Source organism: Eptatretus burgeri, chromosome 2 (assembly GCF_056783735.1).
Source record: "Eptatretus burgeri isolate ZD-2024b chromosome 2, Ebu_testis_v1, whole genome shotgun sequence".
NCBI classification, from domain to species: domain Eukaryota; kingdom Metazoa; phylum Chordata; class Myxini; order Myxiniformes; family Myxinidae; genus Eptatretus; species Eptatretus burgeri.
In genome coordinates this window covers 142,360,114-142,385,113 of record NC_140962.1, presented here as the reverse complement: position 1 = coordinate 142,385,113, position 25,000 = coordinate 142,360,114, and the positions used below count along the sequence as shown (strand labels likewise).

At 44.3% G+C, this 25,000-nt stretch overlaps 1 long non-coding RNA gene across 2 annotated transcripts in view; it reads left to right on the top strand.

Moving 5' to 3' along the window:
- The window catches only part of LOC147033377 (uncharacterized), a 57,142-nt gene that overhangs the window by 10,378 nt on the left and 21,764 nt on the right, over window positions 1-25,000 (top strand). Inside the window, exons 2-5 of one of the 2 annotated variants that reach the window (XR_015051235.1) lie at window positions 2,171-2,259; window positions 12,122-12,419; window positions 15,261-15,324; window positions 17,981-18,147. This is a non-coding gene — a long non-coding RNA (uncharacterized LOC147033377). Of the gene's footprint in view, window positions 1-2,170; window positions 2,260-12,121; window positions 15,186-15,260; window positions 15,325-17,980; window positions 18,148-25,000 lie in introns of those variants that run through there. The other variant, XR_015051233.1, reaches the window with a different exon arrangement.

Genomic DNA, 25,000 nt, shown 5'->3' with positions numbered 1-25,000 from the left:
CAGGACAGGCCTGGACTTGTATGCTGGACCTTGTGGAAAGCCAGCTAGAGCATACCATAGATCTTTCCTCTTGGGCCGCTGACCTTACGGGGGCTGAACGCGCTGAGGCTACGTGCGTGGGCGGTGCGACAAAAGGAGGACGATGCCGCCATTTTGCCACGCGGCGTGTTTGAGCTGGGTGCTCGAATCCGTCGACCTGCTTGTTGCGAGCTGCATTCCTGCCTTTGACACTTTTCCTCTTGTCCATGAAGCATCACCAAGTACTCTGTGTCTTGTCTGCATGCTGTCTAAGGTTTATCTCGCTGGGGTCCCCTTCGAAACCCGTAATCCGTAGCTCCCTAGTGATAGAAGGGGTTTTCGATTGATTATAACATTGTCGTGAATGCTTTGCTTGTGTTGTGTTCCCCGATGTGTCCCCAATATATCAGGCTGATTCGTATGAAGTTGCCGCTTTGGGTTTGTTCGTGCCGTGCTGAGAAACAATTTGCTCGATTGGTATATAAACCCAAAATGGTTACAGACTGGCAGAATTCGCTCGGTCTCTGACAAAAGCAGTCTGTAACCGGGGGCTATTCTCCCAGCTGGCAAGGCACAGGTGTATTTTGGTATCGTGATGTGAGGCGCGTAACCCGAGAATTGTGCCGAACCAGCCGGTGTTATAACCCCCGAGACGGCGGTGCTGTTAAGTGACGTCCGAATCCTTAACACTGAGGTCAAGAGGCAGGAGCGAATCCCGCCACCGCTGAATCCATAACAATACTTTTTTTTTCTTTTCTTTTTTTCAAAACAGCTGAAATTATTCACCGCCATGTGTGCTTAAAAATTGGTCTCATTGAGAAATGATATTTGCTTAATAAAGTGTTTGATATTGTGACGTCCACGGGACTTGAACAGTCCCGCCAACGTAGAATGAGCCGAAACGATGGAGGCGGTTTATGTATTTATAACCCAAACATGGCGGTTCTAATCGCTCTACCGCAAACGGGACGAGGAAGGTGACACGAGTCACTTTTCACTGAGTTGATGATGTTTATTTGTTTTTATTATTACCAGAAATAACAAGACTCGGCAAGAAGAGGGATCCGGGGCGATTCGACGGGATGGTGTGGGATCGGGCGTGGGGAAAAACACAGACAATTCCAATGAATATAGAGATATCAATCCCTCTAAGGCGCCAAGCACACACACACACACACACACACACACACACACACACACACACACACACACACACACACACACACACACACACACACACACACACACACACACACACACACACACACACACACACACAACGTAGCTATTTCTGGAGGTCAGGCTGGACCGTGGTGTGGATGCAACTGTCCCTGGATCGGCGTCGGACGAGCTGGCCTTGCTCTCGGCAGGGGGGCAGGAGAAACCGTGGTGCTGTCGACCTCCTGGTCTTGGCCCAAGTCCGCTCACAGCCGCCAGGGAACCAGTTCTGGCGCCAAGTTGCGAGCAGGAGAGGGAGGCAGGTCCGCCCGCCGTTCGACCCCGTACTCCGAGTCAGCAGAACCCCAGAGCCAACCAAGGTGAGGAACGAGGCTCAGCAAGGCTCCAATACACGATCAAGAACACGATCAAATCAGCACAACAACAAGGACGCTCCCCGCGCAACAGCTTCCACACCAAAAAAAACACGATCTTTTGGTTGTGATCTTCTTCCTCCTCTTTTTCGACCCCGAACAGAACCTTTTTATCCTTGGTCCTCGTCACTTCCAATCGAGCCGTTTATTGGCCCACCGCCATCGCCTTCCGCCAATCGTGATCACGGGGCGGAGCCATCCGCTGCACTGTCCTGTGACGTCACGGCCAGTCTCCAGGGACTACTAAAAGGGGTTTACGCAGACACACTTACCCTATCCCGTGTCCCTATCTAATTACGTGACAATTATCATTTCCCCCCTTGAAGAAATGAACATTTACTAGACAACTTATCACCACTGAATCGCTACTTATTACATCGAGATCCTGGTAAACTCGAACAGCATGGCATGCCTAATTAAACATCCTAATTACCCTTTGAATGCATACCCCCCCCCCCCTCAAACGTAACAATATTCTTTCCCAGACAAGTTCAACTTCTTTATGATAACTCGACTGAGATGATAAATGATTCAATACAATTTGCTGTCTTTTGAAACAGATGCCATTGTCAACCGAGAGCACATCCTGGCTGAGCCTGGGCTGGCACGCTTGGTTGTGATGCTTCACCCGAGACATTTCTGAAGTACGGTGAGTCGTCCTAAACCGTGGGTTTTCTCATTTTCAGGTTCCTTTTAGAGAAGGTATTTTCCCACAAGTGCTTCACACTAGCTCATCGATGACTCAACTTTGCAAGATTATTTAATCGGTAATTTGAAACTGTTGTTGAGGATGCAAGTTTTGAGGGATAAGGAGTTTATGCCTCACATGGCTCGTGTGACTTATCGATGTGGATGCAGCCGTCGGCATGACACGAAGAATGTGGATCACTTTATAAGTTTCTTCAACCATTATCCATTAAATTTGGGGGGGGGGGGAGATGCTTTGAAAAAGATTTGCGGAAATCAGCTGCGAGTGGAATCATAAACTCGAGACTAGAACTGCACTCGGTTAAGCGCATGCAAGGCTTTTATGTTTTGGATCCCACTGGAAGGCGGCCTGATCTGCATCTGGACCTCATCCAAAATCTAATTGGCTTGGTCTTGTCACGTACCCAACTCGTCTACCAGGTTTCATCCGAATCCGTCCATAACTTTGAGATATGGTGCTCATGGACAAATTTGTTGAAAATGTAGCCTCTGTCCTGCTCTGTCCTTTATGTATGGGCAGGGTACAGCCTGATGTACCCCATGGAGGTCCTCGCCCCCTCTCGTCAAAAATCAAGATGGGGAACCCGATCAAAGCAAGGGAGGAAATTACTCCATTCATGATGACCAAATGTCTGATGCCCCACGTGGAGATCGGTTTTTGATCTTTGGGACATGGAATGTAGGGACAATGATGGGGAGATGAGAAGAAGTGGTAGAAGTATATCTTGTGTGCAGGAAACGAGATGGAAGGGAAGTTGTATGAGAATGGTGAAGGGTAGGCAGGGACCGAAGTACAAATTCTTGTGATGGAGCCAAATACAGGCAAATCCTTGAGGAGAACCTGCTTCAGAGTGCAAAAGGCCTTGGAATGCAGGTAAGATTTACATTCCAACAGGGCAATGACCCCAAGCATACAGCCAAAGGAATGCTGGAATTGCTTCAGAACAAGAATGTGAAAGTCCTTGAGTGGCCCAGCCAAAGCCCAGACTTGAATCGCATTGAGAATCTATAGAAAGACTTGAAGATTACTATTCACCGGGATTGGGTCCAGGGGTGGGGGCTTTGAAAACTTATTAATGCAAGACATTTCAGCTTTTCCTTTCTCATAAATTTGTAAAAGTTTCTAAAAAACATGTTTTTATTTGTCATTATGAGGTATTTTGTGTAGATTGGCGACAATATCAATTCAATTCATTTTAAATTCAGGCTGTAACACAACAAAATGTGACAAAAGTTGAGTCGTGAATACTTTCTGAAAACACTGTAAAATTGGTCTTTGACTTGTGATACAGAGCTGAGTGTTGGAGCATAGGGTGCACATGAAGTTGAAAGAGCCTGCGTTGGTTGAAAGGCAAGGGTCAAGAGGTTTTCGCAGCCTTCTGTAGGTCATGCAATCATTGTCAATATTGAGTTTTTCACTGCAAAGCCCACCCCGTTCTCACATGTCTCCTCGGCACTTTTCAGTTCGTGACTATTTTTGTAGATTTGGGGGGTGGGTTGAGGACTTTAAAAAAAGGGGGGAATGGAGGACAGAGTTGGAGTGGGGTTTTTTTGTATACCTTGTCGAGGCTCATATGAGAGCTAACACACAACGCACAGCAAGGGGGCATGAGACAAGAGGGGTGGGAGTGGGAAGGACAAAACTGGATAGCAGAGACATTAGGAGATCTGTGGAAGGGAGAGGGATGGGGTGGGGAACATGGGGAATACAAGATGGACATTACAGGGACTTTCAGGAAGGAAGGCAGGGAATTTGAAAGAGGAGGGCTTGGCGTGGATTAACGGGGGTAGAAAAGATCAAGGATTTGGATGGGGGATGATGAGAGGTGGTGAACAGCTGTTTTGAACGCCGGGAGGGAAGAATGGGATTGAATAGAGTGAGGGGGTTTATTCCAAAGGTGGGTAAAAAGAGGAATGAAAGAATGAAGGTGAGCAGTGATTCATGATTTTGGTAGTTTTACCAGAAGGGGGTTGTTTGCGGACCTTGAGCGCCCTGCGGAAATATGGTGGGGACAAATCGCAGACACAGCAGGGTGCGGGGGGGGCTGAGATTGGAGAGCAGACTGTAGAAGACAGAAAGACCACCGACCTGCCTGCGGTGAGAGGCCAAAAGACAGCCTCATCGCGGGAGATGCCAATGATCCGAAATGTCTTGGTTTCCACAGCATGAAGCCGAGAAAGGTGATAGTACAGCGGATAAGCTCTCATATTTTAACAAATTGTGCATTTTATGAGAAAAGCATGAAATTTCTTGCATAGTTAGGTCATACCATAATGTTTATTTTTTGATGAGGGAAATCAGATTTGACCTCTGAGTGGACAGCGAGAGGTCAAATCCAAGATGACCGCTAGTCACCCGGGTCTAATGTTCAAACGTCCTTAATTTTGGAACCAGACTGCGCAGAAAAACATTTACGGTGTCATTTCCAACTAAATTGGGATGCCCATTCATTTGGTGATACCTTTGAGAATGTCAGAATGGGCACCTGGAGTGCAAGCAGCATTCCTGAAGGAGGTAAAGGCACTTGTGACAGTGCTAGAAGAGATGGGGAATCCATTTCTAGAACACAGTCAAGACCGACTAGTCATTGACACAAGGGACATCGTGGACACCCAAGTGGCTGAAACTGTGAGAAGGATCGAGACTCTTGGTGAGGAGCAGTTCACCAAGTTTGTGTGAGAAAGGCTGGAACATTGTACAACACCTATCAAACAAACACTTCCAAAGAACAAGTTGCCACTGTTCAGTAGGCCACCGGTCAAGATTAAGTCAAAACAGAAGGCACAGCTCGCAGCACTGAAGAGTGACTGTGGTCTCTTTTCGAGGCTGTACATCTGTCAAACACGAGACAGAGACATGGACAATTTCTTCTCCCATGAAAACTAGGCAGCCCCGCCAGCTCTGTCAACTGGAGGGAAAATTCGGATTGGGGTTAAATCAGATCGACTTCGCTGCTTGGAATCAGATCTGCTCAAAGAATACTGTGCCTATGGCTGATGCAACAATTCTTGATGGTGCAGCTGTGGTTCAAATGCTAAATCCGGGAACATCAAGAACATTTCAAGAGTATGGAGAAAGAGTGTTTGCACCATACATCTCTGCTCAACTTCAGAAAAGCAGCCGCATCGACCTTGTCTGGGATGTATACCTACCCGCCGGCCTCAACGCCTCAACAAGACAGAAGAAGGGAAAGGGCACCAGGTAAAGAGTGGCTCCTTCTACTGTGATGCCAAAGAACTGGAAGGACTTCCTTCGACGTGATGAGAACAAAACCTAATTGTTTGCTTTCCTGTCACGCGTAGTTGTTCATCTTCCTCTAGCAGAGGGCAAGGAACTGTATGCAACAGATGGAAGTGGAGTCCTTTGCTCTCTGGCTGAGTCATACTTGGCCTGCCTTGCCCCATGTTCGCAGGAGGCCGACACTCATGTACTTCTACATGTGGCAGATGCTGTGCAAAAGGGGTGTAAGAAGGTGGCCATACGTACCGTTGATACTGATGTGGTAGTACTGGCTGTAGCTTCATTCAGCAAGATAGCTCCTGATGAGCTGTGGGTTGCCTTTGGTGTCGGGTCAAGCTTTCGTTACATAGCTGTTCATGAAATGGTTGCCACAATGAATTCAACACTGTCTGACTCTCTCAGTCCTTCACGCTTTCACCAGGTGTGACACTGTATCTGCATTTGCTGACAGAGGAAAGAAGACTGCCTGGAAAACTTAGAAGTCTTTCCCAGAGGTGAATGATGCTTTCAATGAACTCGTATGCATGCCAAGTGAGGTCAGTGAAGGATCAATGTTACTGCTAGAGCGATTTGTGGTGCTAATGTACGACCAAACCAGTGAGAGCACGGAAGTGAATCATGCCAGGAAACAGCTCTTCACACAGAAGTCTAGAAATCTAGAGAACATTCCTCCAACCTAGGCAGCACTCAAACAGCACATCAAGCGCACTTGCTACCAGGAACTGTTGGAACTGTTGTTCTTCTTCCAACTGTTGGAACCAGGCATTGGTCCTGGATCCAGAGATGCCAGAGCCATCTGACTGGGGCTGGACAAAGGAAACAACTGGGTGGCAGCCGCTTTGGACCACTCTCCCCGAAGCATCAAAATCGTTCTATGAATTGATCCGCTGTCGCTGTGAGAAAGGATGCACTGGACGGTGCAAGTGTGCCAAAGCTGCACTCAAGTGCACTGTACTGTGCTTCTGTTCTGGAGGCTGTTAGATTTTGATCACTACCATTACCATCATCATCATTGCGATTAATAAAGTATTAAATAGACAAGCAGCATGGGACTATTGTTAATTTTTTGTATTATTATCCCTATAGTGTCAAAATGGAAGCCAAGTTTAGCTATATTGCATAGGTCCAATTCATTGTCTTTACCAAATGAATGTCAAAAAGTTTTTATCGTAATTTGACCTTGATCGAAATGCATTTCCTTGGCTCCTGGCGATCTCAAAAGTATCACCAAACAAATGGCCATTCCAAACTTAGTTGGGAATGACACCTTAAATGTATTTTTACACTGTTTAGTTTCAAAATTAAACGCGTTTGAACATTAGACCCGGTGGACTGGTGGCCATCTTGGATTTGACCTCTCACGGTCCTCAGAGGTCAAATCTGACTTCCCTCCACATCTGAAAATAAACCTTATGGTATTCACTGACTATGTCAGAAAATTCATGCTTTTCTCATAAAACGCACAATTACCATGATGCCCCCAGAATCCGAACAATTTTTTTCGAGAAAGTTTTGCCCTAAAAACGGAACACATTTTCAAAAACCGAACACAACGTAGCGTTCATGTTTGTTCACGTGCGTTTCCCCTGCCTGTTCGACCCGCATCTTCGCACTTTGTTCATTCAGTTCGTCAGTGGAAATACTCGTGAAAGCATCTCTCATGTGTCGATCGCTACTTTACCTCGTGTTTTCACCTTGATTTGTGCTGGTTTTTTTTTAACTCATCTTGTGTTACAAAAAGCAATTTTACTCATCTTTACAAAAAAGCAATCCGATCATGTGGTGTAACGGACTGTCGGGCAAGGATTTCATTTCACAGAAAAACAGATTGTAATTTGGAATATCCATGATTTCCTCAGCCCGATGCGTTTGAGGAAAGTGATTGTGGTTTTGGGGGCATCATGTTTGATGAGCTGTCCTGGGGGCAGCGTTCTCGCAGAGTGCGCGAGCGATCGGAACCCAGGCCGGAGCACGAGCCTGTGTGGACCTTTGGATGTGGTGATTGTACCAGTTTACATACAATACACTGCCACCGAAGGTCATTTACTCATCTTATTTTACCTTAAACGTGGGTAATTTCAGTTGAAAGTGGGTTTTCTTGGTGTCCAGGAACGGATTAATTCACTTTCCATTATTTCTTATTGGGAAAATAGTTTTGGAATCCAAACTTTATGCAATCTGAACAGCCTCCTGGAATGAATTAAATTCAGATTCGGGGGCACCACTGTATTGTGCTTATCTGCTGTACTATGGGAGGCAGGAGCACCAGCCCAGAGGGGAGAGCAGTACTCCATCAAGCTGAGGCTGAAAGCTTTGTATGTGGTCAGGAGCTCAGGTTGGCTGAGAAAGGACTTTGCACGATGGAGGATTCTCAGTCGGCGACTGGCTTTGAAGGCCAGCTTGGAAATGTCGCTTTCCCAGGAAAGATCAGGGCAGATAGTGAGACCCAGAAGCTTGAAAGAAAGGACTTCTTCCAGAGGATTGTTGAGAAAGTGGATGGAGGTGGTTTCCAAACGGTCCTTTCGGAGAGACGTTGTGAGATTTATACAGATTGATAGACATGTTCCACGTGTTGGACCAGTTTGTGATTTTACCCAGATCCGCAGTGAGCGAAGAAGCTGCTGCTTGCCGGTCTGAGGGATGACAGATGGTACGGCAGAGGGTGGAGTCATCAGCAAATAGATGAAGAGGATTTTCCAGAGTCTGAGAGATCATTGATGAAAACCAGAAAAGAACAGGACCCAGAACGCTGCCTTGAGGAACTCCAGCCTAAGTCGGAAGAGAGGATAAAATAACTCTATTTAGGGCCACACGCTGACTGCATGAGTGGATATGGCCTTGGATACCATAGGAAGAGTTTGGTGGGAAGGGTGCCAGACAGTGTCAAAAGCACACAATATCTCTCGGGATATGGCTCTGATTTCATGTCCGGCATTGAGGACCTCCATCCATCGTTGGGAGAGCAGAAGCAGCATATCCAGGGTGGAGTGACCTGGTCTGAAACCAAATTGATGATCGGAAATCAGTCCATTGGAGAAGAGGAAAGATTTAATGTCTGAAGCGATGATGGATTCCATAACGTTGCTGATGATTAGGAGAAGGCTGATTGGTCCGTAGTTGCAGGGATCTGTTTTTGCACCTTTTTATGCAGGGAAGTAATGTTTGCTGATTTTCAAGCAGATGGCAGATGACCTTGAGCAAATAAGAGGGTGAATAGAACAAAAGAGGGTGAGCAAGAGCAGAGGAGCAGGTTTTTAGGACACGTGTGCTGATGCCGTCTGGACCGGTTGCAGAATCTGAGTCGAGGTTTGACAGCAAGCTCTCCACTTTGTCAGGAGAAAGGACACAGAGTCCAGGGACAGTTGGGTGTGACTGGGTCAGGTGGGTACAGAAAGCGATGGGTTTCGGACACAAGATTTAGCTGCAAACGTGGAGTTTAGGCATTCAGCCTTTTCATGTGCGGTATCAGCAGTGCAACCATTTGAGGTAAGGGAGGGGATGGAGGGGGAACATATACACCAGAAACAGATTTGATAAGATGCCACAAGGATTTGGAGGAGGGAGAGAGGTTTGAGAGTTCAGACTTGAGCTTGGAAAGATGTTGTTTTCTGGCTCTCCTGAGGGTAGATACACACTTGTTCCGAGCTTTATGAATTGATTACTATGTTATCAATCACTGCAGCTACGGACCTCGTGTACATGGGTTGATCTATTGAGGGTAGGCGAAAGTCACTGAGAATTTGATCAAAATAATATATTAAGTTGAGGTATCTACATTGTATTGAAGGAAGGTCTATGTTATTAAATTGATAGACAGATTGGTCAATATTATATATTAGGAGTCATAAGCTAACTGTAAGGGGAAAATGAATATATAAGGGAAATCAGCATGGTATTTACCTCACCATAATGCAGAAATAGAAAGAATGACAAGACCAAACAACAATGATTAAATCAGTTTATGGAATTAGGAATTGTACCATGTATTGTAATTTTATTGCTCTCACTGATTACTAGCTGGTACTGGCCTAATTGTAATTTAAGTAAAATGCCTCCACAATTTGTAGAAAGACAAACAAAAGATAAACCAGAATCATGTCAATTGCAGAAGGCATTAGAGAAATGAATCGTAAGTAGGTCAGTGAAAAATTATATTATTGAAAATCATGCAATGACACCACACGCAGCATTAAATTATACTTTTGTTATGATTAATTGGACAGGTGCGTGATTATTTTCTTAGGGTTATGTGGTACTTCTTGAACGTTTACTTACCAATTCCCGATTTCAAAATAAACAGGGTATTTCGAACACTGACTTGGCCTTTATGACCAACTTTCCTCAATACGGAAGTGCTAAGGTAGTTGGAAAGATAATTATAAAGTGGCAGCTGCCTTGGAACTGCTTGTGGATGAAACTGTGGATAGTTTAGCAGATATGAATGTTAAAATGATAACTGCCAAAATCGAATCGCTTTGGATTTAGTACTTGCTCTGCATGGGGGAGCCTGTCCTCTCAATAAGAGTTTGAATGTTGTACTTGTATCTCAGACAAATCAGAGCACATTGCAAGTTTAAGAAGAAGAAAGGGAAAAATAAAAAATAAAAATCATGAAGAAGCTAACTTTCATAATTGTTAAACAGATGATGGAATATTTTTCTTGATGAAAATGGATCTTTGGAGTATGGTGGACAAAATTGTTGATTTTTTTTGTTGGACATGTTATTTGTTATCATAGTACTTTTCAATTGTGCTACGACAACATTGCCCTCACAAAAGGCACCTTCACTGATTGCCTCATGCTTTGATGGGAAAATTACCTCCTCTTTAATGGTACAAACTGAAGAGGCCTTTCGAGAATTGTGCAAATCGGAACCCTTATAAATACTGCTGTCCTTTATACATGCAAATAGTAAATGAGATGATTATTTTTAAGTATACATACAACTGAGATTTCTTTAGATTTTAGCACGTCGTTTAGGTGTGAAAAAAAAAAAGAAAAAATTTTATACAACATGTAATCCTGGTTAAGGCCCTGTCACACCTTGACAATTTAGCCAGCGTATGTGGACGTATGAAAAATTTGTCAAACGCTGGCACACGTCGAATACGTTATGAGTAAGTTTTGGATACGTCATAGTACGCTGGCATATGTCGTAGTACGTGTTTGGCGTGTTTCAACTTGGCGTGTTTCGACTTATGAGTAACTTACAAGTAACGTGTGTCAACGATCGCGTAACGTGCCTACAACTTATGGCCAGCGTATGCGGAACGCGTGAGTCATACGCTGGCATACGTCAAAAAATTTTCAACATGGTGAAAATTTGTCGACGTACTCAGCGTACTACGATGTATATCAGCGTGCTCTTAACGTATACAAAACTTACCCATAACATATTTGACGTGTGCCAGCGTTTTAGACAATTTTTTCATACGTCGGTATACGCTGGCTAAAACGGCAAGGTGTGACAGCGGCTTGAATCGTCGAGCGGCAGCCTTTTAATAGGCTACGCCACGTGATAGTCGGCGATACGCTGCCGCGCTATGCATACGTTAGACTATCGTTGGGCATACGTTGTGAACGCCGACAACACACGAAGCATTCGTTGGTATAAGTTATCTATAACTTATCGAAACGTTCTGTGTACGTTACTAATACATTGTGTATACGTCCAACTCGTTATGAATACGCCAAAAAACTTAAAAAAAACATCAATAGTTCAGCATACGCCAACGTTTTACATACATTTTGATACCTTGCCATACGCTGGTTAAAACGTCAAGGTGTGACAGGGCCTTTAGATGCTTCAATAAGAACCTTTGTCAGTCTTATTAAAATAATGGGCCCACTTCGTTTCATTGATTAATTAAATTATAATCAGTGTTTATCCTTTATTTTTTTTGGAGTGTAGCCTGCTGTTGGCTTAGTGGTTAGGGTGGCTGGCTTGGGATCCTTGGGGTCCTGAGTTCGAGCCTGATTTTTCCACTGAATTAACACCAGGTTTTGACTCAGACTGTCATCCTTCCGAGGTCGGTGAAATGAGTACCAGTGTACTGGTCCCGGCGTATGCCCCAGTTAGAATAGGTGTACCATATCCCTGTGTCGCAAGAGGTGACCAGGGTTGGCGTTAGGAAGGGCATCCGGCCATAAAACATTGCCTCAAGAAGGGAACCATGATTGCATGCAGCCCACAAAAAGCTAACCCCTGCTAAGCAGGGGAAAATGGCTGTAGAAATGGCTGTTTTTTTTTCTTTTCTTTCTGGAGTGTTGAGAGCAGTTTAACTATGCAGTATACGATTTCGTCTTATGAAGCTTTGGAAGAACTTCCACCGAAAGATTGGACAATGGGGCGAACCCAGATTTGGGTGATTGGGCTTTCAACACGTGATCATAATACGACCCCCTTCCTGAGGAGATAAGATGAGCATGTTAAAGAAAAAACCTACTGAAGAGAAGGTTGGACAAGTCAAACCCCAGCAAGGCAAAGACTTAACGTCGCCGTTGCATGGTGCCTGCCTGTCAGAGCAACCCTGACACACTCGCAAAATCCTTGCTCTGCAGATACATTGTGAACTTGCTGTGAAAGCAAAACGCATAACAAAGGCCCTGAAGGGCCATATGGCGAGTCATCTACAACGTGTGCCCATTGATGCGGGGGGCTCGTGGGACCATCGGGGTTGCTCCAACGTGCATTACTTACTTTGGCGAATCAAACTTGATTGCATGAACTACTGCTGCGTGACCTCAAATTCTGCTACGGCTGGATCTCTGGGTCACATCTCGAGTCCTCTTCATCTGCTTCAACCCAGTTGGGTTGCTGCTTTATCTACACCCTGACTCGCTCATCTTCTGGTCTCAGGTAGCACACCTTTGCAACTCGTGATAGCTGCTGACATACCGGCCGTGAACTATGTGGAACCGCGCTCATTAACCCGACTTTGGCGTTATCAAGATGGCCGTTGTCAAGCATTCTTCTCCTATGAGTGCTTGCTGCCATTATTGTGGGTGAACTTGTGTAAGGGATATATTTTCTCCTTTAGGAATGGGGTATGGTGATAATGTGTAATATAATTATTCAAATTTGTCCCGATTGGACAAAACGGAGGTGGGGGCGGGGCGGTGGAAAAAAATTTATATTCATTTATTCTCAATTACATTCACTTGTTGCTACTTTTCTTAATCGAACACAGTATAAAACTAGACGGGGAGCACTCTGTGGAGTGCAAAACCTCCGCCGCCAATACTGCTGGGTCACTTAAGTGAACCTAATATCCTATTCATTGTAGGTCAAAACGGATCAGACTCTACTAAACCACGATTGAATAAACTAAACTAGATCGACGCGCATGGAGAAATGCCAAAAAAAAAATCAATTTTTTTGAAAAAAAAGTTGCAAAATTTTTTATTTTTTATTTGGTTGGAAATCACTTAAAACGTGTAGATGTGCAAAAAAAAATTCAAATATTTTACAAATAAAATCGAAATTTTTTTGAAAAAGTTGCAAAATTTTGTTTTTTTTTCTCGAACAAATTTTTTTTTTGGTTGGAAATCACTTAAAACATGTAGAAATGCAAAAAAAAATTCAAATATTTTTCAAGTAAAATCGAAATTTTTTTTGAAAAAAAGTTGCAAATTTTTTTTTTTTTCCTCTAACCAATTTTTTTTTATTTGGAAATCACTTAAAACGTGTAGAAATGTAAAAATTCAAAATTCAAATATTTTTTCAAAATGGCTGCCATAGCGGACATATTGGACTTTGGACCAAGTCCAAAATCTAATGGCATGATCCTTGGACCATACCTAATCCCCCACCAAGTTTCGTCGAAATCCATCCAGGAGTTTTTTCCGTAATACTGTTCACAAACAAACAAACAGACGGGTGAAAACAGTAACCTCCGTCCATCTTCGATGGCGGAGGTTAATAAGGTCTTATTTTGTACCCCCGCCCCGACGGTCTTTTGACCTTCATCATGATAAAAATGATTATTCCAATAAAGTAGAATTGTATCTCACTAAATCTGATGTGCTTTTATCTCACGGAAATACACATAACCAATAATAGTATCTCCAATGTTTAAATAAAACTGCCGAAGAGGACGCCTTGTTGGCGCCTCATTGTCTAGCAGAAATTGAATATAAACTGGAGCAAACGTCTTGCTGTCTTAGGAAAATTAAATAACTCTATTGGCTTTTGATGGCAAAGGTCTTGCTGCATGGAAACAGGCTGGGTGTTTTGAGAATGCATGTTCAAAGTACTGACCTGATGTATCCCTCCACCCTCTCTCTCTGCCTTTCCTCCCCAAACTTATCCTTTCTTCAAGGTTTACAATGCAAAATTTTACTGAGTGTTATTTTTTCCCTCCCACCCAAAGTGGCCATGTGTTGCAGTTGTATGTTCTCTTGCCTTGTGCCTATCAGCCCTTCCTGTAATTGAATTGCCAAATGTCTTGCCCTCCCTTGTTTTGGCTGTCAAACGAGTATAAGAGGGATTGCTTTGGGATTCTTGTTCGTGAAGTTCATTTGAATGCTTCATTGAATCATTGAATGTTCTTCCTCTGTATATACAAAATTAGAGTCTCTTTTGTATGCGGAACCTGAGTGGAAATAGAGTTCTTTTCCACCACAATTGATAAAACATTAAATTAACTATAGGGGGAGCACTCGGTAGATTGCAAAACCTCCGCCGCCAATACTGCTCGGTCACTCTAGTGAACCTGATATCCTATTCATTCAATTTGACGTCAACAGTGCTCACAGAGTTATAGTTTGCAACTTTCCCTTTTACTTTTAACTTTTACATACTCAATTCATTCGTCATAACTAGATTCCTTGAGACAGAAATTGATTTTACGTGGGTATATCCACCTGAAGTTCCAAAATCAGCCACAATTATAATTTTGGCATGTTTTTTGTTGGAAATCACTTGTAACATGTAGAAATGCCAAAAAAATCGAAATTTTGTTGAAAAAAAAAGTTGCAAAATTTTTTTCTCCAACAATTTTTTTTTGGGGGGGGGGTTGGAAATCACTTAAAACATGCAGAAATGCAAAAAAAAAAATTCAAATATTTTTTCAAAATAGCCGCCATAGCGGCCATATTAGATTTTGGACCAAGTCCAAAATCTAATGGCATGATCCTTGGACCATACCTAATCCCCCCACCAAGTTTCGTCGAAATCCGTCCAGGAGTTTTTCCGTCATACTGTTCACAAACAAACAAACAGAAAGGGGTGAAAACAGTAACATCCGACCTTCGATGGTGGATGTTAAAAATGTTTCCCAATTAAACTTGATTGATTATTCACTTGAAAAAGGAAATGTTTTTGGTATATAGCCCAATGTATTGTTATAACCCTTTAATGGGAAATGTACTCAAATACAACATGATTATTTTATCTCTGTGCTTCAACATGTATCTATTTTAATAATATATTTTTCTTTAAATGGCCTTGCATCTCTTTTTCTGTTTTGGAGGATAATCAATCTGCCCAGTAAAAATGCCCCTTGTTCCCCAAAACAGATTGACCTTCCAAATAATCTTTATTCAGTAAAATTGAATCACCCATTATTTTATTTAGCTTATTAAGGGATTCTTAAATATAAATAATTATATACTGGTGCCTGAAAGTCTGGCTGGAAACAAGAGTCTAGGTTAAATGGAATGTGTGAAAATAATGACTATAACCCCTTTCAACCTTCAGGTCATAAATATTCCTTCGCCCTTCAAAATTCAGCTGACTTCCAGATGGCTGCTGCCACAAAGCTGTGAGTGATTATTTCACCTGAACCCCAAAACGTCAGTCTTGGCACCAGGATGTCTGGAGGTTGAACAGATATAGTCTCACTGAATACTATATAAGAATTCAAAGTTTCCATGTGGTTTATTGAAACTCTTTAATACTCCATATGTGACCCTCCAGTACAAAACCAGTCAGAAGTCGCAAAAATTCAATATTGGGTTTATTTGAAAGCACATAACATAAGCATCACAATGGTGTATTATACATGGTGATCCGTCACAAACGGACCGAGATATCTTACAATGAAGTTTTACAACACACGTTAGGCCTAAGTTATTTTATAACTTGGTTTACAGATCCGCCGACTGTATATTTGCCGAAATGAAATATAAATATAAAACACATTTTTTGCCTTCTATATTTATAAATTTTCCGCCGAAGGTGCAAAAGTTTCAAAACCCGAAATGTAAACATCGGCATTTATTTTCAAAATATAATTTCGCGCGTGCACACCAAAATGCTGAGTCCTCTTTAACCAAACTGCGCAGTAGTCTTCGGTCATGGCGTCTGAGCAGTCGCCAGCGTTGTTCAGATTGACTGCGGTTTCTGGGGCGAAAGTGATTGTTAAGAAGTATGTCAGCGGTGACTGACATTTGAGTGACTGTATTGGTGATTTAATCACGCAACATCTTGACGACGAATATTCTGGCCGAACGATTGCATCAATTCAGTGCAGCAGCAGGGATGATTCGCAGGCTACACTCGATCGTGCCAATTTTGTTTCCGTCGAAAGTTGTACTCCGCTGTTCGTATTGAAAGATTTCGGTGCCAAGTACGTCAAAGTTTCCCTGTGAGATGCTGATATTCAGCCTTCAACGGACCAGAAATCAGCCTTAGATGTGCTCATGGGGATGGGGAGACTGTACGATCAGATGCCCGCTGAAAAGTAAGAGCTGGTTATGGCTCTGATTGATTGTTTTGAGTCCGAGTAGACACCTTTTTTTTAAATCATATCCAGCACTATGCACTGGTGTGCACGCACACATCTACGACTTGGACAGTAATTTTCTCAGCATTGTTTCCATTTGTTTGATGATCCAACAGGTATCTCGAAGAAAAACATGCCAGACTATATTGTAACAAGGACAAATGTGTCCAAGAGCCACGTCCTAAAGGTTTTGTCTTCACCAGAAGAAGAAGAAAAAAAACAACTTCTGATATTTCGTCATGTGCCTTGATTGAGCCAATAGCGAGACCCATCATGGTCTCATGTCGTTCATGACGATAAAATAGTGTATTTACGAAATTACAATACATTAAATGGAATAATCTTTAAATAGTAACGTGAACTTTTCGAAACTTAAAAGCAAATGTCCGAATATATTTAAAAGTTCATGATAGATGATCTCAAAAGGCACCCTCAATGTGAGGATGTGTACAGGTGTTTAGTATTTAAGGAGATCCGGATCCTGTATATAAAAGAGCAGAGTCCAAAAGGTTTTGTCTTCACAAGAAGAAGAAGAAGAACAACAACAACAACGCCGAGCTCTCTTCGAGCCACGTCTCGCTTCAAGAGACGCAGCTAAAAACAAGTTTTAATCCTTCTTTATTGTTTTTCACAACAGATGATACAGTGAACATGGGCATCCTGCATTTGAATGGTCTTCCATCTTCAATGTCTTCTTCGATCTTCCTGGTCTGGGATTTATATTTATTCCCCCCCCCCCAGCTGCCCTTGTCTTTAACATGGAACATCTGAAAAAAAATCATAAAAATATATAATTTCTAAAAATTGAAATTATATTGGTATTTATATTTCGACCTACCGACCCTACATTTTAGCTGAAGAACTGTGTAAACCAAGTTATAAAATAACTAAGGCCTCATTGGGAAAATTGAAATAACTGGATATTAGCTTCTGAAGTTTGAGAAACTATTGCTAGTATAAGTTGCTAAGGACTTTGTTTCTCAAACTCCAGAAGCTAATATCCGGTTATTTCAATTTTCCCAAAAACGTGTGTTGTAAAACTTCATCGTAAGATATCTCGGTCAGTTTGTGATGGACCACCATGTATAATACACCGTTGTGATGCTTATGTTATGGGCTTTCAAATAAACACAAAAACTCAAAATTGAATTTTTGTGACTTCCGACTGGTTTTGTACTGGAGGGTCACATATCGATATGTTCGTGTTTGTTTGAATAAATGACTCAAATGTACAGAAGGAATTGAGAATTCTTCAACGATATTGACAATCACCTGGTCTTTCATGAGTGGTTCCATGTCAATGGGCACATTCATTTTGCGATGGTTGTGGTAGTAACACGAATAGTGCAAACACGTCTGGGCTGCACTGGTGACAGACAATCATGACGTCTGCTTCTTCATGGCTAGTTGCTGTGTCATCTCGCCTAATGACTACTTTGTAGATCTCACTTGGTATGGGGTCAGACCCTGTGATCACCAGGTTGTGATGTCTGGTGCATTCCAAGTGAAACTGCCCGTCACTCCGCTGGTTTAGCTCGAAGTGGCAGTCAATATAACAGATTTTGCAGACATAGGGATATCCAATGTTAGCTTGTGATCTCTGCTTGAACTGGAGTGCTGTTTGTGAGTGAGGCTCTTCATTGTGTAGTCGTAATATTTATTGAATACCAAGGTGGACATGCTTTTCATGCAGTTTAGTGTGAAGCTATTTATGAAGTTGTGGACTGTTGCATTCAATGCAATTCTGGCTGACGCCTCAACATGGAGGTTCTTCTTCAGTGTTGACTTATTGGCAAGGCACACGCTTTTGAACATTGATGGCTGATTAGCAACGAGCTCACAGGCCAGCACATCTCTGATGTGAGTGCTGAGGTACATGCATGTCACAGATATGATTAATTGCTTGTAGTCTGTGTTGAGAGTAATGCCTGTGCCTTTTTAACCTTTTTTTTAAGCAAGTTGGTTTGGCGCAAAACTCAGAAAAGCCTAATCGGCTTCTGAGGAACCTTGAGGGCTTGACATTATGGATTTCGGATTTCCATCGACAGATGGGTATTGGAATCTCTGTGTGTGTGTGTGTCTGTGTGTGTGTCTGTGTGTGTGTCTGTGTGTGTCTGTGTGTGTCTGTGTGTGTCTGTGTGTGTCTGTGTGTGTCTGTGTGTGTCTGTGTGTGTCTGTGTGTGTGTGTGTGTGTGTGTGTGTGTCTGTGTGTGTCTGTGTGTGTCTGTGTGTGTGTGTGTGTGTGTGTGTGTGTGTGTGTTTTTTTTTTTAGTATTATTATTCTGAATCTAATGTTTACAACCTTAATCCCAAAGTTTCTCATTTGTATTCAAGTTTATTACTTTTTATCCCCTCTCCCACACCTTCCCACCCCCAAACTCATGTGCAGAATTTGTGGGTGGCATATTTCTTCAAGTTGAAAAAGTTCATGAGGAAATAGACAATATGAAAGTAAGACCTGGTGTCCGTGTGTGTTCGTCATGTTTTCACCAGGCATCACAAATGTTAACGTTCATCAATGCAGGTCAGGTTGGGTATGGGAGCATGCACCAGAACAGCACGTCGCTGCGTCCATGTTCCGCCAGTACTCCAGGGGTCTCCCTGGCCATCCCATCTCCATGAGACGTCAATGAACCTGCTGCAACCACAAGGCACGTGGTTGGCCCATTGTCCTCCTCTACTCACAAGGTTCCCTCACTCAGAGAATCTAGTGTGCAGGATCAGCACCAGATGTCCATACTATAAAGGTAACAACTCTCATCTGAGTCCCTGAGCAACTGCTCGTTGGACACAGTCTGACCAGCGAGAGCTCAGGATCCTCCAAAGAGACCTCGTACGGAGGGAGTTGAGTCCCGTCTCGCATGCGTAGAGTAAGACTGGAAGCACCAAGGACTCAGACTCTCATCCTCCTGTGTATGTACTAACTGTGCCACACCCCATGTCCAACCCAGACATGAATCTCTCTGTGTCCTCAACATCCTCACCACAATCAGGTACAAAGAAAATAGCAGCATCCAAGATGTCGTTGAAAGTCTGCATCTTAGTTTTTACCCAAGAAACCCGTAATCCCAGTGGCTCCGACTCCTCATTCAGCCCCTCGATGGTGAACCCCATCAAGAATGATCCAAACAAAGACCTGGCCCGGTACTGAGAACAGCGGCATTCCTTGAGAGTTGTTGCAGTCCGGGTGATCACCCTTCCCTTTCCAAAGAGGGACAACAAGGCTACTCTTCCAGTCAGTTGGAATGATGCTTGTGTAGCAGGCAGAGCACAGAACTGCATGCAACGACATGGGTACAATATTTCCACCGGCCTTGAACTTCAGCATGGATGCCACAGATCCCAGGAGCTTAACCCCATTTCAACCGTTTCACCGCAGCCTATGTGTCAGGTCAGGTTCGATCTGTGACCTGCTACAGGTACCATGTAAACCTGTACTAACCTGTTCCATGGTCGGGTTGTCGGCGACTAAACCGTCTCCCCCACCAGGTTTTCTGGTGAGGAGGGTGTTTGGATATGGACACCCAGCAGGATTAAAAACAAAACCTGTCAAAGGGCGGAGGAGCTCCTTGTGAGCCAACGGCCATCCATATCTAGTGCCCAACTGTGTCTGCGGACGTCCTCCTGCAGTTGGGTCACTTCTTATTAGGAGGTTGGTGGCAGGATTTGCACTCCGGCCACCGTAAAACCCTTCATTCCGCAAAACGCAAAAACGCAAAAAAAATCTGAAAACCCACTCCGTGGGAGTACCTCCTGTGCAGCTTCCCTTCGCAGGGCAGCTCACCGGATGACGGGATTGGGGCAAAGCCTTCGGGACCCCCAATCTTTGATAGGAGGGAAACCACGGGGTAACATCCCTGGGTCAGATTGCGGGAGAGTGTGTCGGAGTGGTGCTGAGGTGTCGTCCACCAGACGGCGTCTCCTTGGGTTAACCTGAGGCGGTCCCTTCGGGTGGGTGCCTGGAATGTCCTATCCCTAAGAGAGGATGATCACCTGTCTCTGTTATCATATGAGCTCAAGCGTTTGGACATCGGGTTTGCAGCTCTCTCTGAGGTTCGGAGACCGGATTGCGGCGAGATAATGGTGGGTGGTTACACCTACTATTGGTCTGGTCGCTCTGATGGTTACCATACCCAAGGAGTTGATGTAGCTGTGTCCAATAAGCTGACCCCAATGATAATTGAGGTAACACCGGTCAACGAGCGTATTATGAGATTAAGGATTCATCACTCCTTAGGTGTCATTTCCCTGGTCTCTGTTTATGCTCCGACTGAGGCGAGTGATTTCACCGTGAAGGATGCATTCTACGCCACACTCGAGTCTGTGGTTGATCAGTGCCCCAGACGAGATGCACTTCTAGTCTTGGGGGATTTCAATGCATCGACTGGAACTGATAGGGACGGTTATGAGGTGTGTGTTGGTCCCCATGGGTCAGGAACTATGAACCAGAATGGCACTAAGTTCCTTGACTTTGCAAGAAGTCATGGACTTAGGGTGGCTGGTTCATGGTTTCAGCGCCCACAAGCTCATCGCTGGACTTGGTATTCCAATGCTGGCGGTGTGGCAAAGGAGATTGACCATGTCCTCATTGACGGTCGTTGGAGGATGATCCAGAACTGCAGGGTCTACCGGAGTGCTCAGTTCCTCAATACTGACCACAGGCTTGTTGGAGCAACTCTAAAGCTGCACCTTAAATCCTGGAGAATGGTACCATCCCAGCCGAGGCTGGATGTTGCCAAGCTCAGGGATGAGAGAGTAGCTGAGGAGTTTGCGAACAGGCTGAGTGGACACTTGGGGGGTCTGGGTGCTTTGGGGGGTCCTGAAGAGTTGTGGAGCGCCTTCAAGACTACCGTCCTTGATGTTGCCGGTGGATGCCTTGGAGCTCACCGCAGGGCAAAGAAGAATTTTGTCTCTCAAGGGACACTGGATACCATTGACCAGAGTCGCAGGGCCAGGCTGAATGGCAGAGCTGAGTTGTTCAGGGAGCTGAGGCGTAAAACTGTACGTGCACTGAGGGTGGACAAGGAGAACTATGTGCGAGGAATCTGTGAGGGGGTAGAGCATCACCTGTGGACAGGTGATTCTCGTCCCGCTTACAGGGGAATTCGCGCATTACGTTCATCCAAACCCATCCCTCGGAGCACTACAGTTCGAGCAGAGAGTGGTGGGCTCTTGACAGAGGAGTCTGAAGTGAAGGCCCGCTGGGCCGGTTACTTTGAGCGGTTGTACCAGGCTGATCCCCCAACTGTCGAGTTGGACGTCAAGGGTGTTACAATCCCTGTTGCTGACCCTCGAATCAACTGTGGTCCACCTACGCTTGTGGAAACACGGGCTGTGGTGAACCAGTTGAAACGGGGCAAAGCTCCAGGGATCTGTGGCATCCATGCCGAACTTCTCAAGGCTGGTGGAAATGCTGCACTCGTGTCGTTGCATGCAGTTTTGTGCTCTGCCTGGAACACAGGCATCATCCCAACTGACTGGAAGAGGGGCCTTGTTGTCCCTCTCTGGAAAGGGAAGGGTGATCGCCAAGACTGCAACAACTACCGAGGGGTGACGCTGCTCTCAGTGCCGGGCAAGGTCTTTGCTCGGATAATTCTCGATAGGGTTCGCCACCATCTGCTTGAGCACCAGCGTCCAGAGCAGTCAGGCTTTACACCAAAGAGGTCAACGATTGACCGTATCCTTGCACTTCGTGTCCTCACTGAACGCAGACGAGAGTTTCGGCAGGGGCTGCTTGCAGCCTATGTTGATCTCTGTAAAGCGTTCGATTCAGTGAATCGGGATGTCCTCTGGAGGATTCTTGGTCTTCGTGGGGTGCCACCAAAACTGATCGATCTGATGTCTGAACTCTACTCTGGTACTGAGAGTGCTGTGAAGTGTGGTGGTACCATCTCTGACTTATTTCCAGTTGTTACTGGAGTTCGTCAGGGATGTGTACTTGCCCCCACACTTTTCAGCACTTGTATGGACTGGATTCTAGGGAGGATGTCGCAGAGATCAAGTTGCGGTGTGTCATTTGGGAATGTCAAGATCTCGGACCTTGACTTTGCAGATGATGCAGTCATCTTTGCGGAGACTTTAGACATCCTCTTGGGGGCCCTCGAGGTGCTGAATGAGGAGTCGGAGCCGTTGGGATTACGAGTTTCTCGGGTCAAAACTAAGATCCAGGCTTTCGGTGACATCTTGGATGCTGCTGTCCTGTCTGTGTCTGTTTGTGGTGAGGATGTTGAGGTCGTGGAGAGATTCACTTACCTTGGCAGTGATATTCATGTCTCTGCTGGCTGCGAGTCAGAGGTCAATAGACGTCTGGGTCGGGCCTGGGGAGTCATGGATTCACTGGATCATGGGGTGTGGCGCTGCTGGTACCTGTGCGGGAGGACGAAAGTCCGAGTCTTCAGGTCCTTGGTACTTCCAGTCTTGCTCTATGGGTGCGAGACTTGGACTCTGACCAAGGATCTGAGACAGAGACTTAATTCCTTTGGTACCAGGTCTCTTCGGAGAATCCTAGGCTATCGCTGGTCGGATTTTGTGTCCAACGAGCGGTTGCTGAGAGAGACTCGGATGAGATTTGTTACCTGCATCGTCCGTGAGCGTCAGTTGCGGCTGTATGGACATGTGGCTCGTTTTCCTGACTCTGATCCTGCTCACCAGATTCTCTCAGCGAGGCAGTCTCGTGAGTGGAGGAGGCCAGTGGGTCGACCACGTGCCTCATGGTTGCAACTGGTTGACCATCATCTCAAGGAGATGGGGATGGGCCTGGCATCTGCCTGGCGGATGGCCAGACGGAGGCCCCTGGAGTACCGGCGGAAAGTGTACGCAGCGACGTGCTGTTCTGGCACATGCTCCCATACCTGACCTGACCTGACCGCAGCCTATGTTTCCACAAACGAAGGTAGATCACAGTTGATTGGAGTTTAGCAACGAATAGTAACACCCCTGACATTCAACTCGAAGTAATTGGCCCAGGGGGCCTTCACTTCAGACTCCTCTGTCAAGAGCACACCACTCTCTGCTCTAACTGCAGTACACTGGAGGATGGGCTTGGATGAACGTAATGCGAGAATCACCTGAAGACAGGTGATGCTCTACTCCCCTCACAGATTCTTCACTCATAGGCCTCCTTGTCCACCCTCAGCACACATAGTTTTATGCCTCAACAGCTCAGCCATTAAGCCTGGCCCATGGTATCCATTGTCCCTTGAGAGAAAAAAATTCTTCTTTGCCCTGTGGTGAGTCCCAAGACATCCCCCGGCAACATCAAGAATGGTGGTCTTGAAGGCACTCCACAAAGCACCCAGACCCCCCCCCCTCCCTCTCATCCTTGAGCTTGCCAGCATCGAGCTAAGCCTGGGATGGTACCATTCTCCTGGATTTAAGCTGAAACCACAAGCCTGTGGTCAGTATTGAGGAACTGAGCACGCTGGTAGACCCTGCAGTTCTGGATCATCCTCCAGTGTTGAAAACATGAACCAGCCACCTTAAATCCATGACTTCTTGCAAAGTCGAGGAACTTGATGCTATTCTGGTTCACAGTTCCAGACCCATGGGGGCGGGGGAGAGGAAGACCAAACACATGTCTCATAACCATCCCTATAAGTTCCAGTCTGCATTGAAATCCAAGATTAGAAGAGTATCTCACCTGGGGCACTGATCAACCACAGACATTATATATATATATATATATATATATATATATATATATATATATATATATATATATATATATATATATATATTATACAGTCATGCGCCACTTAACGACGGGATTACGTTCTGAGAAACGTGTCATTAAGCGACGTCGTCATTGTGCAAACATCTTTTTTTTTCGTTTTCGAACATCGTATTTAAACAAACCTAGACAACTAGGCTATATGGTGTAGCCTATTACTCCTTGGATACAAACCTGTACAGCATGTTACTGTACTGAATACTGTGGGCAATTGTAACACACGTTAGATTTACCTTTGTGCTGTTGATGATGGCCATCGGTGTTATTAGAAGCAGCTTACAATCTCCTCTCGCATCGATTATAGAAAGGTGAATAATTAGCGTTTGGATTTTATAAAAACGTAATCATTGCATCGATGTTATAATTTACAAATGAAGAAACGAGCGCCTGTCAATTGTGATATATATATTTTCAGAACAGTGCGATTGTTTTAACAACATAAAAAGCTTCACTAAAAATAAATGTGTTTTAATATCGACTAAGAACAACGATTTATTCATGGAATTCTTCGATTGAAAGGTAATTTACTTGCTGGAAGGTAAACGTGGAAACATTGGTTCAGTTTGAAAGCTGATTTCCTTGAATCCCGATTTAGCACGACCCTGCTTTTTTCGATGACATTTTATGGACCTCAACGATCGCATTATAACAGGGCCACACTGTCGTTTATCATTATGAAGTATTATGTACTGTACAGTGTACATAATTGTATGTGCTATTTTTATACGAGGCGACATCACTCGGCGATAGGAAATTTTCAGTTACTTTTTTTTTTTTCATAGCTGGCAGATCCGTCGTTAAGCGGCCCATGACTGTATGTATGTATATATATATATATATAGATATATATATATATATGTATATGTATGTATATATATGTATATATATATGTATATATGTATATATATATATATGTATATATATATATATATATATATATATCAGGGAAATAACACCCAAGGAGTGATGAATCTTTCATCTCAT